Below are 17281 nucleotides of genomic sequence, written 5' to 3'. Positions count from 1 at the left end.
GAATGTGCATCCTAGAGAACATACTTCAGGATTATGAAAGAATTCAATGTTCATTTCTAAAATTGTGATTTCTATTAAGATTCCTATGAGTGGAGATCACAGAGATGCAATTTCAAATCAGTAGAAGATGATGGGATGTTCAATAAGTATTTCTAAGTAATTGATGATCCATTTGAAAGTAAACAAAGTTGAGTCTTTACCTTTCCTAGTACATAAAAATAACTGTCAAGAGGATTACACACAATGTGAGTTTCAACCTTAAATTTTCAAAAGGTAGTTTAGGTAATGTTTTTATAATCTTGGGAGAGAAATGAGTTCATTAATAAGACACAAAAAAACACTAAATCGAAGACAATAGTGACAATGCATCTAGTTTCAAATTACAAATATATGTTCATCAAAATAAAACACACAACTACAAAGACAAGCTACAAACTAAAAAATTAATTTAATCCATTATACCTGAAAAAGAATTTATCAATACCAAGAATATATGAAGGCAATCTACAAATAAGGCAGGGGTTTCTTTCTTATTACTTATTATTCAGAGATAAATAGAAAGTTCAGGGCCAATAGGGAGTTTTGCTGCATTCAGCATTCAAGCACACACATTTTGTGTGTGTGCTCTTGCAGTCTCATTACCTCATGAATTTGCCTACATTGAATAATCAGTACTAGCTGGCTCACCAGTACACATGGAAAGTAGAACACAGTAGATAAAACGTAAGCAATTCTCTTTCAAGGAAGTGATGTAGAGGTTGCACTCGTCATTTCTATTTCCACACTCTATTTGACAGTGCATCTATCTCTCTTTCTAAATTTATATGATAATTTATTATTTAAAATAGAAGGGGAAGATAGATACTGGTTGAAAATTATCAGTATTTGTCTTGGTGGTGGGCTTTTGGGTAACATGTTATTTGGTATAAAGTATTATGTAGCCTTGTCATCGGAGACATGGGTTATATAATAAAAATGATTTTAATTAAATGTACTTGGTTTATAATAATGTACAAAATCAATTATTATAAATTAACTCTGCAAGCCTGGGAAAACAATTTTCCAATTGTTCATTTCAGAATTTTCAAATGTTAATTATATCAAGCTTATTACTTTGAATTTTCAAATATATTTTTACTAATGTTTATTATTTTTGATTTATAAATAAGCAAGAGACTCATGTTCTATCATGATGTAATAACTTTTTCAATTTCTGCATTATTTGTATCTACTTCTAATTTATTAATATGAAGATTTTTATCAGGAAAATACTAGTTTAAAATTGGAATATTTTACTGATGAGTTGGATTCGAATGACTTGATTTGTCATTATGGAATGACAATATTTAATCCTAATAATCTTCATATTAAAGTATAATTTAACTAAAAGTACTATAATTACACCAGTTTCATTCTGATTATATTTTCCTGGAAGAAAATAATTATATTTGAGGGTGGAACCTTTTTTTCTATGATTTATTTTTATCATTTCCATTTATTAAATTTTATGTTCCTCATGTAAAAGTGTAGCTGACCTATTTATATAAAATCTGAAAAGTTCTTTTAACTGACAAAGTGCACTTTAATTTCTTATAAATAATAATTAGCATGCATTTTACTTGTTCCCATTGTTTATTTTTTCTTTTGTAATGTTTACTCTAAATTTTTATCATATATTAGCAACAAAGTTTAAAGTTAAGCAGTATTTAACTTTTCTTTCAAGAAATATGTGAATCTCAGAATAGTTTATTATTATTATTTTTAATTTTATTTTATTAGTTTCAAGTATGCAATACATTGGTTAGGCATATACATAGTTTATAAAATAATCCCCCTAATTGCTCTTTCTCTCCTCTGGCTCTCCATCTAGCCATTACGTTACTGCTGACTGCATTCCCTATGTGAATCTCAGAATAATTTTTGATTAACTTCCTCCTGAATTGCACACTCTTGAGAAACAATATTTTTTCTTTTATTTAGCTTAAAATTTAGACTTTGTTATTATTATTATTTCTTACAAAAACTGGGTTAGATTTACATCAATATCCATTAGTTAATTTGCTAAATTTTTTCTTTAAAACTTATACATTTATTGGGAGTAATTTTTCTTTTTCCTGAAATATATATTTTAGAAATTCCTTTAGTAAATTAAAGAAATATGTCACCATTTGTCATGAAATATAGTTTTATTTGAAATAGACTCCTAAGCTGAAATTTTGCTCTTATCTTTGAAGACATTATTTTACTTTTTTTTTAACTTTCATTGTTGCTGATGGGAAATCTCCTGTCAGCATAAATGTTAGTCTTTGGTGGGTTATACATTTCTCTTATGCCTTCTCATCTCTGAGTGTAAAACAGTATATGTGCGTGTAACAATCCTGTATATACGCATATCTATAAATATTTCTATAACCATCTGTATATGTAGGAAACTGAACATTAGTTCACACTGATGTCTTTAACTCTAGTCCTTTACCATATGCATCTCTTTAGCCTCCTTCCCTTGCTTGTGGGTAACCTCCCTTTCCAACAGAGAGAAACCTAGCTTTCACCATTTGTCATTCATTTCTTTAATTATTCAATTCCAGTATACATGTATAGTAGTGTCAGAATTGTTAACCATACCACTGTGGGAAACAATTTTGCAAACTAGTATACAGTGCTTATATGTGGTTCGTTTTATCTTTAGTTTTACAAAGGCTAGTCACTTTCAGTGTTACTCATGTTAGACGTTTTTTCTTTTACTCCTGTCAGTAAGGGGTTTGTTTTTTTTTAAACTACTTTTGTAATAGAGTTAAAATTAATCCTCGATGTCTTAAATGATTTTTTAAATTTGCACACATTATAGTTCATTCTCTGTTCTTTAAAGTCCTTTGGGTTTTGAGGAATGAATAATATTGAACCTTCCTATTGATGAATGTGGAATACCTCTCCATTTATTTAGACTTTCGTTGATTTCTTTTTTTTCAATTTTTTTTTAGGTGAGGTAACACTTGGTTGACCTCACAGATTGCTAGACCTTGTCAGTTTACTATCCCTTATTATTTTTTAAAATTTTTTATTTTTTATGCCTACAGCACCTGGTCTTCCTAGGTGGTCTCTCATCCAAGTACTAACCATGTCCGACCCTGCTTAGCTTCCGAGGTTAGACGGGATCAGGCTTGTTCAGGGTAGCATGGCCATAAACTTTGATTTCTTTTTTATAAGAGTTTTATAGTTTTTCTCACAGATCTTGCACACATTTCATTAGCTTTATACCTAAGTATTTTATTTTGGAATTTATAATGTAAATAGTATTGCATTTTTAATTTTGAATTTCAATTTTTGTCATTGGTATACAGGAAAGCAATTGACTTTTGTATATTAACTTTGTACTCTGCAACTTTACTATAATCACATATTAGTTTCAGGAGGGTATTTTTATTGATTCTTTGGGATTTTCTACATAGACAATCAATTCATCTACAAACATAATTTTATTTCTTCCTTCCCAGGAAGTATACTTTTTTGAATTTCCTTTCCTCATCTTGTGATATTAGCTTTTACTTGCAGTACAATGTTTCTGTACCTTATTCCTGATCTCTACTGTGGAAGTATCTAGTTTCTCACCATTAAATGTGATGTTAGGTAAAGGTTTTTGTAGTTCTTCTTTAGCAAGGTGAGGAAGATCACCACCTTTACTAATTTGCTGAGTTTTTTAATAAATTTTTCTTGAATATTATTAAATGCTTTTTCTACATTAATGAATATGATCCTATAATTTTTCTACTTTAGCTTTTAGTAAGCTAAATTAAATTGTTTGATTTTGAAATGTACATGCCTGGAATAATTTCCACTTTGTCATGGTATATAATTCTTTTTATACGTTGTTATATAGAATTTATATTATTTTGTTGTGAATATTTTCATCAATGCTCATGAGAGATATTGGCCTGTAGTTTCCCTTTCTTACTCATATTATTTTCAGCAGTTCAACATAATAATTTGATATTGTAGGTATTGTGAAATGATCCCCACAATAAATTTACTTAATGTCCATCACCACACATAGTTACATTTTTTTTCTTGTGATTAGAATTTTTAAGATCTACTCTCTTAGCAACTTGCAAATATACAATACAGTATTCTAAAATATAGTCACTATGCTGTGCATTGTATCTCTGGGACTTATTTATTTTATTACTGAATATTTGTACCTTTTGACCATTTTAGCCCATTTTGCCCACCACCCTCTCCTTGCCTCTGGCAACCACCTATCTGTTCTCTGTATCTATGAAGGTTTCTTTTGGTTTTTTTTTTTTTTTTTTTTTCGATTCTTCATATAAGTGACATCATATGGTATTTGTTTTTTTTTCTTGCTGACTTATTTCACTTCATATAATTATGGTTGTTTTTTTTTAATCTCTTGGATATAATTTGTGGGAAAACTGAGAGTATAAACTAGAATTATGTATTAATGTTTTAATCCTATAAGCAACAGGTTATATTTACAACAAAGAATCTTTTTGAGCCTTTTGACTGGTTCCAATGGCATTGATTTAGTGAAAATTTTAATCTCATATTTGAGTAAGACCAGTTTTCAAGTTTTGTTCTCAGAAGTACATACTATTATTAATAATTATAACAATGATATTAGTGTTATTATTTCCTTTGGCACACAGATAAGTGCCTGAGATAGATAGGTTTTTGTGTAAGTGGATTCTTTTTTCTAAACTACCCTTTAAAAATGGTAAACAGTTAAACATGTTTTTTTTTTTTTTTTCACTAAAGGAATCATGTTCCTTGGTGATAGGACTAAATCCAATTGATGAGATTAATGTACTAGATCAATGTACTAGATAATGGCTTGTCATGTCTGACATGAAGGTAAATATTAAACATCATCGACCTGAAGAGACTCATACTGGAGCTTCTTCGAGCATCACTATTCAATGCAAGACACTTTATCAGTAAGTACTTTAAATTGATTGACTACTTTCAAACATTTAAAATTTAAATAAACATATATATTCACAAACATGTACACAGAATCATTGATCATTTTTGGAGAATTTAAGGTAGGTAATTTATAATTTTGAGAACTGGTAAATAAAGGGAAAATATATCTTTTATTATAAATTGTACTTTATGGTAACTAAATAATAGATTGAGAGACTTTCATGATTACAGATATATATCATCCAGTAAATAAATAAGGTATGTGACAAATTTAATAATGCAATCTTTAATTTCTAACTGTGCAATAGAGTTAAGCGATCATCATTAATGGCTGCTATTATTACTATAGTAATTATTTATTTCCTCAAATAATTGATAAGACTCATGATATCCTACCTAATTAAGGCTTTAATAAAGATAAGGAATTCAATGAAGCAGGAGAAAGTTCAGGTACACTTTCAGGCATAGGTTTTAATGTCTTTTTAAGTCTAACCAGATTTATTTCTTCTTTAGATTATGAAACACCAAGATATTGTGAGATATCTTGGTCTCAGGAAAGCTACATCACATGCTTACTGAGGAATTTTTTTAATACTTCATTGGCCACAGAATCACAACCAGGCTGTGTAACCAGGTAAACCAGACACACATTATCAGTTTATACAGTTTTAATTATCATTGTAGATAAACTGGCACAGAGCCCATTCACATGAGTTTTAGGACATTAAACAGTTCATTATGAACAATTAGCCAGAGAATTTCATTCTTATTTTGACAACTAACTAGTCATTATTATGGCCTCAGGCATCCCTGAAGATAAATATATACTAGAGCTACTACAGAGCAGCTGCAGATTAACCCTATACTTAATCACAAAAAGCACAACCAGATGGTATGTAGCTCCCATTACACACAATATGCAATATTTATAACAATGGGAAGATGAAAATGAAGGAAGGAAGGAAGGTAGGAAGGAAGGAAGGTAGGAAGGAAGGAAGGAAGGAAGGAAGGAAGGAAGGAAGGAAGGAAGGAATTGATGAAGAGAAGCAAATGGAATATTACTCAGTCATAAGAAGAGATTTAAGTCTGCCATTGAGACAACATGGATGGCTCTTGAGATAATCATGCTAAGTGAGATAAGCCAGACAGAAAAAGTTAAAATCACATGATATCACTTATATGTGGGATATAAACCTAAAAGCAACAAATGAACAGGACAAACAAACAGAGACTCAGACATGGACAATAGACTAGTGGTTACCAGAGAGTGTGGGGGAGGAGGAAGGATCTCCACTCTTCCTGTAGATGGGATAAATGAGGTCAAATATGTGGTGACAGAAAGAAATCTAACTATGGGTGGTGAACATACAATGCAATATATATATGCCTTACTGTTGAATTGTACACCTAAAACTTACTGGATTTTGTTAACCAATGTCACTATAATATAAACAAACAAACAAACAAACAAACAAACAAATAGTTCTCTAAACTAAATGCCAGTTTAGATGAAATACAGAAGATACATCGATACAAATCAACAAAATCCAGAATCTAGAATGTGAGACTCCAGACACTCCTCTTTCAACAAACATAATTGCAAGCAAAAAAGGTGGTAGAAAAAGACAGAATAAAATGATTTAATGGACTTATAAATGAGTTACAGTGTATAAAATCTATTTGGATTTTGAATCAAACAAAAAAGCTCTAAAACACAAGACGTTTGGGAAAATTTGAATTCTAGCTGGATATATGTTGGTATTAAGGAACTATTGTTTTTGTGTGTGTGTGTGTGTGTGTGCACTACTTGTACATATTAAGTAGTTATAGGTAAGTGTCCTTATTAAATAGTTATAGATAAAATTATATGTGGAATTTTAAAAAATCCAGTAGCATTTTCAGAGCACATAGAAGGTTTGCAGTGCTAGAGAGAGCATATAATTTATTTTCCAGCCCAGAACATTTTTGAAAGAGAAAGAAGGAGCTGTTAGAAATTTTCCTAATACAACATGCATAAACTTATAATGTCTCTGGCATAACAGGTGGTATTGTGGCCCTACCTGGTATATATCCATGTCAATGGACTTAAATATAAGGTCTTGTATATAATAGAATGAATTAATATTGATCAGTCCAGATTTAATTTGAATATTTATGACAGGGACAAGAAAAAGTCACATTTAAGAGAGAAAGAAAAAAGTTTCTGGCGACTGCTATACAGAAAGCAAAAAATTAAAAAATATATATTATTTTATACTGATTCTTTGATCATCATCCAATTATATTCAGCTGTGCTTAGAAATAAAATTGTGCTCCATGACTACCAAATTAAGTATCATGTCATTCTTTTTGAAAGACATTATTGCTATAAAATCTCATTTATTAGATCAGGTTACATGTTGGCTTACTGTGGTAGCCATATTTTTAACATTGTTGTTGTTTAGTCATCATGAAAGAAGAAATCCTGTAGAATTTCTTCTGGCAATTCCAGTATAAAACAAACTGTGCAGGAGATATACTCTAGCAGAGATTATTCTAGAGGTTCCCTGTTTAACTCTTTAGAGACAAATGTGGTTAGTTAAGAGAAGTTCAAGATAGGTGGGAGGGCTCTGTGTAAAAATCCATCTATTTCTGTTACCCATGTCATTACATTGAATTATGTGTAATGCCATATTGAAATTCCATATGACCATTCTTATGTTGAATGCAAATCCTTAAATTTATCAATTTAAATATAATCTAAAAAAAAAAAAAACGAACATTTTTAGGCTACTTTATACTTTACAAATTACTTTCACGTGCTGCCAAGTGTTCCTATTTATTGTTATTGGCAGTCAAATATTTTCTATTTAATAGGATTTAAAATTTAACTTGTTTTTTGAGCAAAATAGACAATGCAATATGTACAAATATTACAATAACTTTCATCACAAACTTAATACATACCTATTTCAATTTTGGGGGAAGTGGCTATCTTTTTTTAATGGAAAAGTTTTTCTCTTAGCTTTTGAACATTCTAATCACATGACAGGGCCATCCTGCCACAACACATGATGCCAACTAACCAGTCACAGTTTTATATCCCACAAGATAAGGTCATTGGTATGGGGGGTTTATTTAATCTATGAAAGAGATATCAGTGATTTTTCAGGAATGACTTTGAGATCTGGGAGAGTGAGATTCTTTTTTCTTTCTTTTTTTTTTTTTTTTCATTTTGATGTGCCAAGAGCTGAGGAACCTGCAAATCATCTTTACTACCCTATGTAAAGAAATGATCTAAATATGAAATCCAAAAAAAAGCAAATTATTAAATGGTAAATAAGATATTGTATCATAGTAATGTCAGTTTTCCCACTGAAATATGGTAGACAATTTAAACTGCCTATCAATTTCATTAGTTATGTTAATAAACATTTGTTCTTAAGCTGGTTTGGATTTAGTTTCTACAGTCTCTGAGACCTGCCTGATTTAATGGATAAGAAAAAAAATGTTTGGATCATTTGTGGGATAGATTTTAAGTGCACCTACCTATACACAGGGCTACTTTGATCTTGACTTTTTACAAGTTTTTTCTATCATCACAGTATTCCATTAATTTGATATAGTCACTATAGTACCATTTTCTACAGCGAAGACCAATTACATTGCCTGGTATAACAGGACTTAAAATACTACTCTTTTTTTCAAATCCATCTTTTCAATCATTACTTATTATTCAAGGCTCATAATTATTCTTTCCTTCCCAGAAATCTTAATCTTATGGTGACCTCTCCAATCTCTGTTCTTCAGTGATGGGCACATTCTAAAATGTTTCATGTATAATAGCATTTATATTTGACTACTAAAAAAGTGAAATCGCTTGCTAATAAAAAAAAAAAAAAATCCTGTGGGTTTTTTTTCAATTCTTAGTTTTTTTGACCTCAAGAGGACTATATCTGCTAACAAGGTATAATTAATTGGGCTCAAATTTATAAACAGAGCCTAGCGGCCACTGTTCACAAAAATTTCTCATGCATCCTGCATTTCAGGGAAAAGCCACAGATTGGTCTGCCAAGCTTCCTGACTTGTTTCTGCCACCTGAATCTATCCTTATAAGAGAGCTCCTAGAATCGAAACTTGATCAATGGGACTGAGACTTTCTTATCCAATAGAAGCTGTACAGCTATATCCTCATTTGTATCTTAACCAACCAATCAGAGCAGCTTCATTCTGACCAATCAGGACACTGCTTTGGGGCCAATGAAATTGAGACGATTTGAAGTCCTCATTTGTATGAGAATGGACCAGGCACCAGAAGTGGAAAGTTTACTCTATATAAGCCTGCTTCACGTCCATTTCAGTGGAGCACGTTTTCAGTTTCCATAGAAGACTGTTTCCCTGGCTGGAACTACAACATTGGCTAGAGCTGCAACACTGAAGCTGAGCAGCAACACTGGCGCTAAGCTGCATCACCGATACTGCAACACTGAGGTCTCCTTGGCCAGACTGCCTCGCCCAGGCCAGCTCAGGGCTATGATGTTCCACAGCTATGATTTTTCATGATTGAGCTTTCTCACAGCTATGCTATGCCACAGCCAAGCTGCATTACAATTGAGCTGTCACAGCTGTGTGGTTCCACAGCTGAACTGCTTCACAATTGAGCTGTTTTCATTGAATAAAATCTCTCCCCTCACCCCACCCCAAATTAGAGACTCCTGTTGGAATTGAATTGGCAACGATGACCATTAGTAGACAGTTTACAAGTAAAATTCAAGATGTTTTATGAGAAACTTGTGATGTAAAGTTGACAACTTCCTTATACAATAGCTGTAGTAGCAGAATGCTAAGATGAACCTCAATGACCTACTCATTTGTATAATCCCATCCTAGTGAATGTGGAAGTGGTATGTGAATATAATGGGATATCGCATCTGTGGTGAGGTTATTTTATTTGGCGCAATTGGATTTTTAAAAGGGAGATTTTCCTAAAAGGATTGACCTAACCAAATGATCCCTGTGATAGGCAAAATTCTAAAGTGACCCCAACCTGGATGGAGGAATAGCAAGGGGTTGAGAAGGGGTTGAGAAGGGATGTGCTAATGGCCCGGGGAATCTCAGAGGACAAAGAAAACCTGCAGAGACTGAGTCATGACCACACTTCTCCTGGCAAGCCCAGTTTCATAGGAACTCAAACCCCGTTGGAATGCGGCAAAGAATCCTTACAAGAGCTACATCTAGGAGCCCTGCCTGCCAAAGCTCCATGTTCTCTGGTCCTGGAGTGGGCAGTAAGGGTTTAGTTCAATTTACCTTTCCAATAGCTGCATTCAAGGGTTAGGAAGAATTTTGAGTGAGGTGGGATACGTGGAGTGGGGGCTGGAAACTGGCTGAGACTGTGGATCAGCTGGACTGGTCCAAACAGGTTTAGGGGAGCTGACAGCCCATGTACCACCTGTGAGGCTCTTGGGAGCTGTGAGTGGCCCCCAACTGACAGCCAGAAAGGAAATGGGGATTTCATCAGTAGAAGCTGCAAAGAGCTAAATTCATCCAACAACCTGAGTGATCAATCTGGCCAACTTAACCCAGCCAACAATTTGATTTCAGAATTAGAAGACAATAAGGCAACAACTCAGCACTCCAACTATGTTGTGACTAGACTTCTGACCTGCAGAATAGTGAAGTAATAATAAGTGACGGTTGTTTTAAACCACTAACTTTGTGTTAATTTGTTACACAACAATGGTAGAGACGCATATTCCCTTACATATTAGCAAGAGTTTTGTCTTAGATCAATGGGAGATAGAGCAGAGAAATAGAGAAAGAAAAATAGATTCTGAAAATGCATACTAAGGAAAAATAGCAATTTTGGTTTGATAATGGACAGACGTTGAGAACGAAATTTGCCCCAAAACAGAGAAAAAAGGTCAGAAAGAAAAAAGAATTGATATACATTCATTGGCAAAAGAGAAAATGGTTATTACTCTCAACTCAGTCTCATGTATAGGTGGAAATTATACAGATTGAAGTGAAAATGATGTTGCTAGAGTTGTCTGGATCCTTTCTTTAATTGACTGCTAATCATTCCTTTCATCCCATTTCCACAAAGATTAAGTCTACTCTTGTTTTCCAAGGGCCTCCTACACATCTAGTAGAGACACTGTCTCTGGATATAAATTCTTACTCCCCGTCATCAGAGCCATCCCATACTATATTTTAACTTTAGATTATATCCAGTACATGTTTGCACAACAAAATGTTAATGACTAATAATGAGTAAATCACTAAATTCATTGAGGGAAATTTTATATTTGCTATGGCAAAATGCCTTAAATTTTAAATTATTAATTATGAATTTTTAATCTTCATAACAATCTGTGCAGGAGCTTTTATATTATATGGGGTTAAGAGAAAATATTTCATGAATATCTCATTTCTACACATCTTGATAATAGACCTATTGAAAGTTTGTGCTACCAGCTACCTTTTTTCAATAATGCTTGTATAGAGAACAGTTTTGGAAGGTAATGGTAGTATGTTCTTTTAGAGTAGAGGGTGAGGATTTTTGCTATCTAAAATAATATATATATATATAAATCTCTTTGGGGGAAAGTTTGGGAAAGTGTTCTTAAAGCCAATTATAAAAGATCAGGGCCCCCTTACCTTTGGATTCTCCAGTTGTAAGGCAAAGCTACTACATTTGAAACTCCTACCTGCACCACTCTGTGTCACCCTCGTGGTACCTGGGAACAGAAGGTATTGTGAACATGAAACCCATGGTGCTTGGTGTGCTCTGAGTAAGGACTCCTTGTCTCTGATCCATAGGCCTCGTGTCTTCTGCCAGCATTCGTAAAATTGTGGAAAGCTAATTAGTTAGCTAGCAAACTGGGCAAATTTTAAACTATTTATAATCCTTTACAGAATTCTTGACCTGTTTAACCCTGAAATCACACAAGGTAAGATACTTTGTGACAGATTATAACAAAAACAAAAGGAAATGATTTAGGCCAAGAAAGGCGGCTAAGTAATTTACCAATCACAGTCACAATGACTCAGATGCCATATTAAATAACAGTGAGACAATTAATTTGGTTGAGGAACTAAAACCAAAGAAGTCCAACATGGTAAAAAAAAAATGTAATTTAAATTACAAATGTTCAGGAGTGTATTACTTATTCTCAGGGCCTTTGCTGAATCCCATCTTATATTCAGACAAGCTTTTTTTTTTTTTTAAAGACGGTGTCTCATTAATCCCAGAAAGTAAGCAAAAATGTTATAGTCCAATCGAGTTAGAAAATTATCTCAAATTTGTGGATTACTTTAAGTGCCTTCAATCAAAAACTACCATTCAAATAGATGGGGGCGAGTCTGTAATTTGTTTTTAATAGACTGAAGCAAATTAATAAACACAAAATAGATAACCCTATAGAACCACTTAAGTATTTGAAATCAATTAGATCAGTTTTGTAAATGAGAACAAAAAAAGAAAATGTACCTTAGATAGCAGTATATTGACTTGGCAAGTTGGAAAAATGATTCATTTATTCAGCTGACAAACAATTCAGAAAGGCTAAGTATAGTTTAAACTGGAAGGCCTCTATAGAAGTCCTAATTCCTGTAAAACTGCTGTTCTAAACTTTCTTCCTCATACAATCTGTATATACCAGAAATATATCTTACAAATTCCCATAGCAAGGTCTTAGTTATTTTTCTGCCCATTGCTGAAAATGTAATTTTTCTTGCTCTATCACATTTTCTTTAAATCTATACGATCTTTAAGGTCCATCTAAACCTTACATGCGAATTTAGAATACTTTGACAATTCCAGCCAGTGATGTGCTGGAATCAGCTTGTATCAACTAGCTCAAAAGAGCTCATTTTGCAGTCCTTCCCACAATTATGTTCTGTGATCTCTAGCTGTGATCTCAGCTGAAAATTGGCCGTGGTGAGAGTATTTATACCATGAACATTAGCAGAGAACTGATTGTTAAATGTTCAGCATATTATTGATTCTAGCTTATAACAATCTTTACTTTTAAATCAAGTGTGGTAAACACACACCTTTAGGTGTAAGGCAGATAAATTGAGTAAAATAAATCAGGTGCAGTTACACGTAACATCAAGTTAATGGTTTAGGAAACACCATAGATGAGGGTATTAGAGTTTTTTTTCTAAGAAATTTGCTGCTACTGGATGCCAGATAATTTTTGCCACATAAAATTCTGGCCATAAATACCCTCATTTTTATTATATTTTTGTTTATTTTTAGATTTATAACATTACATTATGATATATTTCAAACAGAAAGGAAAAATTACAAAATTAGTTCAAGAAACTCCCATTATTCTTTAACCGAATTCATTTATTGCTTGTTTATATTTATGAGTCTGTTATATATGTATGTGTATGTATTTATTCTATGTGTAATTTCACTATGCTCTTATTATTATATGCTATATGTATATATGTAAATATTTATTAAAAATATCATTTTATCATATATTTGTAGAATGATGGATGACAGCTTTTCTGAACCATTTAAGAGTTAGTTGGAGACACAAATTCCCTTTAACCTAAAATTTTTCATTATATTATTTCCTAACAATGATGTTATTATATTACATAAAACAAAGCAGTTATCAAAATGAAGACATTTAACATAAATGCAATACTAGTATCAAATTCTAAATTCATATTCCAATTTCACCAGTCATGACAATTATGTCCTTCATAGTTTTTTGTTATTGTTTTTCTTTAGGATTCAATTCAATATCAGGCATAACATTTAGTTAGACTCTATTAATCTAGAAATATTTATTATTCATTTTTCTTTTTTTTAATATAAGAATTTTTCGACATTTTATTAATTCTTTCTCTTCTTTCTTATTGGGCTCAATAGCACATATGATGTAAAATTTTATATTTCTCTTGGTTCACTGATATTCTGTTCACTTTTCTTAAGCTTCATTTTTTTGTGACTTTTTCTTCAGATTGTTGTTTCTATACTTCCTTTAAACACATCCAGGAAATTTTTAATTTTATATATTTACTTTTTACTTCTATAATCTCTATTCGAATTTTCTTTATAGTTTCTATTTCTCTATTTAAATTTTTCATTAGCTCATTTCTTAAAATTATGTCTTTTTAAGTCCTTGATAGTGTGTATAAGAGCTGTGTTGATTCCAACATTCTGTCATCTCAGGGTCAGTTTCTACAAACTGCTTATTTTCTTGCTGTTGACTTACATTTTCTAGCTTCATTGTCTGCCTAGTATATCTTAACTCATATGGGACATTGTTCTTTGTATCCTACTGTAATTAATTATGGTAAGAGGACAAATCTATTACATTGCCTTTTTATGGGTAAACAAAGAAGTCCTAGAATCTAGATACTTGCATTTTTAAGTAAATTCTTTTGATAGTTAAATATTGATAAAAATTTTGAAATATTGTCAATAACCTGTGCAAATCCAGTGAACTCTAATATGTGACCTATGAACTAGATTTAGTGAGGTGTAATATACTCTATTGTGGATATAGTTTATATCCCACTCCGTTCTTATTTGATATAGAGTACATATCTATTTTGTAATATATTATACATATGCCACAGAACACAGGTAAAATTATGTATGTGTAAATTACATGTATGTGTATTATATTTCCCTACCTGCAAAACTGATACTACATCCCAGGTGTTTAAATCTTTATATAACTCAAAGAACAAAATGCATTATTAGTTCCTTTCAGATGCTTCTTAAATTTCTTTATGATACTCAAACAAATTAAAAACTATGCCAGTAAAGCAGGAAGTATTTAATAAATCAGCATTGTTGCTGATAACAATGATGATAGATGATTTTTCAATTGGCTATTCTGATTTGGAAGTTCTTGAAGTTTAGAACATTTTTCAAATATTGGATTTTTTTTCTTACACTATTTTTGAGCTCATTTTACCCTAAAAACATAACAAACAACAAATATTATTTTGGCAATCTTCAATTTATCATGTTAGAAACATACCCCCCTCCCCTATACACACAAACGTCAGAAAATATTCAAATACTTTTACAATATTCTGATAATTCAGCTCTAAGGAGGAGGATAGGTTTGCACTTGAATTATCTGAGGGACTACCTCTCTTATTTGCTTGTGCCAAGATTCACAAGGGTCCATGTTGGGATTTTCTCTCTTATTCCTAGTCTCCATTCAGGTAGCACGTTGGTAATCATCAAGAAATATGCCATTGTGAAATCATAGACAGAGTAGAGTGAAGGTTCAGAAAAACTCACAAACCTGTTATTAGGCAGGATTTTAGAAATGGCCAAATTATAAATTTTAAAAAATTACAATGGACTTAAGTTTTAATGATTTATATGCCATTTGTTGGCTGGATTAATTTGAGCACATCAACTATCTGTGATGATCCATTCTCTGTTACCCTCACAGGCCTAAAGTGAGAATGACACATAAAGATATTTAAATGTTGTGGAAACTAAAACATGAATACAACTAAAAGAGTCTGTTCTTGTTGCCCAGAGGCTAAGAAAGCATATGCCTAAGAAGTATGCTTTCAAGCCTGCCAGAAATGTCCTCCTTTACATAAATATTGAATTTGTTAAATATACTAGTAATCACTTTTCCAGAAAAAGTCATACCGTTTTATAGAGAAATTAGGTATATATGTATATGTAAAACTCATTTGGGAAATAAGATTTAGTGACTGTTGACTCTTAGGCATATATGACAGTAGAAACTCTCTGTGAGTTGCTTTTGCTAGTGGGAAGGTAAAAACAAATAAGACTGGTGGACTGCATTGCATGTAGTCTAACTCTATATTTGGGTTTTTACTGACTCATGGGTATTGGCTGATGGTCTGGCCATATGGTTAGGCAGAAAGGCAATGGAAAATAGGCCTATCAAAAAGATGAGCATATGGGGCACAGCCCTATGAAAATTTAAGAAATGATTAAAGTAGGACGTGCTTATGAAGAACCCCTTTCAGGACTGGAAGATGATTAGAACTAGAGAGTGAATATCCTGGTGTGTTCACTTGAGGTGGTCACTGGGGTCCATAAATTGAGGGCATATTGAGAGGATGTAACAATTCAAAGATGGGCTGAAAGTAGGCCTTTTGTAACTTCTGAAGCATGAATACCAATAAGAAATATTTTGTCAGTTAACAAGAGAGATAGACACTGCAAATACTTATGGGGAAAGGGGATAAATGTAGGGGCAATGGAAGGTCTTACACATAGCTGGCTAATTGAACTCATGCTCGTGCTAGTAGCTCTGGGAGGCTACAATTGAGTCCTAACAGAAATAGAAGCTGAGGATGAGGCTCTGCTTACACATTGGTAGATGCTCCCAATACTATAAAAGTACTGGAACAGATTTGGACAGCTGAGTCACATTTCCTCAGAGTAAGGAACATCATTTCACCCCCGGTAATGATTGGAGAGAATCAGAATGAGCACTTAAAAGTTATCTAAAACTGGAGGCTGGGTGTGTGTGTTTTGGGGGGGAGAAGACGAAGGCATTAAGAATTTGTTTACCTTAACAAGTGTATGCTCACACTCAACCTGAGAGGGAGGCCAAGAAGTGTCCCCAGTACATAGATTCCTCTACTTTTTTGGGTAAGCTGGGGATGAGGAAATAGAGTAGAATGCTGGTATGTCTATACTTTCCCCCTGACCAAATCACTTCAACTTTCTTTTTTCATACCTGATTCAGTGGTCCCAGGACCCAGGCTATAGCTGTGGGTGCCAGAAGGATGGATAATTTCTAAGCAAGAAACATAACTATACCTTTAAATTTTCATGTCAGAATTCCTAAAGGCTTGATGGGATGAGTTTGCCCTCATTTCATCTGGAAAAATTGTAGAGTACAATGAATGCAGCCATATTGCCTAGTGATTAGTATAGTCCAAAACAAAAATCTAGATAGCCCTACCTTATATGTAATTCTACCCCATATAAATGGTGCAGACTAAGTAGGAGGCACTTGCTAGACTAGTATTGCTCTTGGCAATCTGAACCAGCACAGTGGCTGAACCTAATGCACCTTTCAAAGGCAAAAAAATTGGATACTAATGGAGAGAAAGAAAAAAGGTGGTTGAGGTAGAGGAATAGATAAATGAGTTATGTAATGAGAGCACTCCAATATTACATTTAGGCCTCAAAAGAGTTCAGAGCAAGAGAATGTATTATCTATTAGCCCAATTATACCAGATTCTTGAAAGAGTAAAACCATATATTGCTGAGACTACTCCTGCTTTGGGGACAAGATAAGATGGCAAGATAAAATGGAAGCCTTCACACCTGAGTGGCACCATTCTGGGAGATATTTTAGTAATATAATATAATGAGAGA

At 32.8% G+C, this 17281-nt stretch overlaps 1 pseudogene; it reads right to left on the bottom strand.

Moving 5' to 3' along the window:
* Positions 1-3068: 3068 nt before the first annotated feature.
* LOC112483929 lies at positions 3069-3187 on the bottom strand (annotated as a pseudogene).
* Between the last annotated feature and the right edge of the window lie 14094 nt (positions 3188-17281).

Source organism: Pteropus alecto, unplaced genomic scaffold, assembly GCF_000325575.1.
Source record: "Pteropus alecto unplaced genomic scaffold, ASM32557v1 scaffold467, whole genome shotgun sequence".
Lineage (NCBI taxonomy): Eukaryota > Metazoa > Chordata > Mammalia > Chiroptera > Pteropodidae > Pteropus > Pteropus alecto.
Note: the sequence above shows the minus strand (reverse complement) of the source record. Positions and strands in the feature narration are given on the sequence as shown.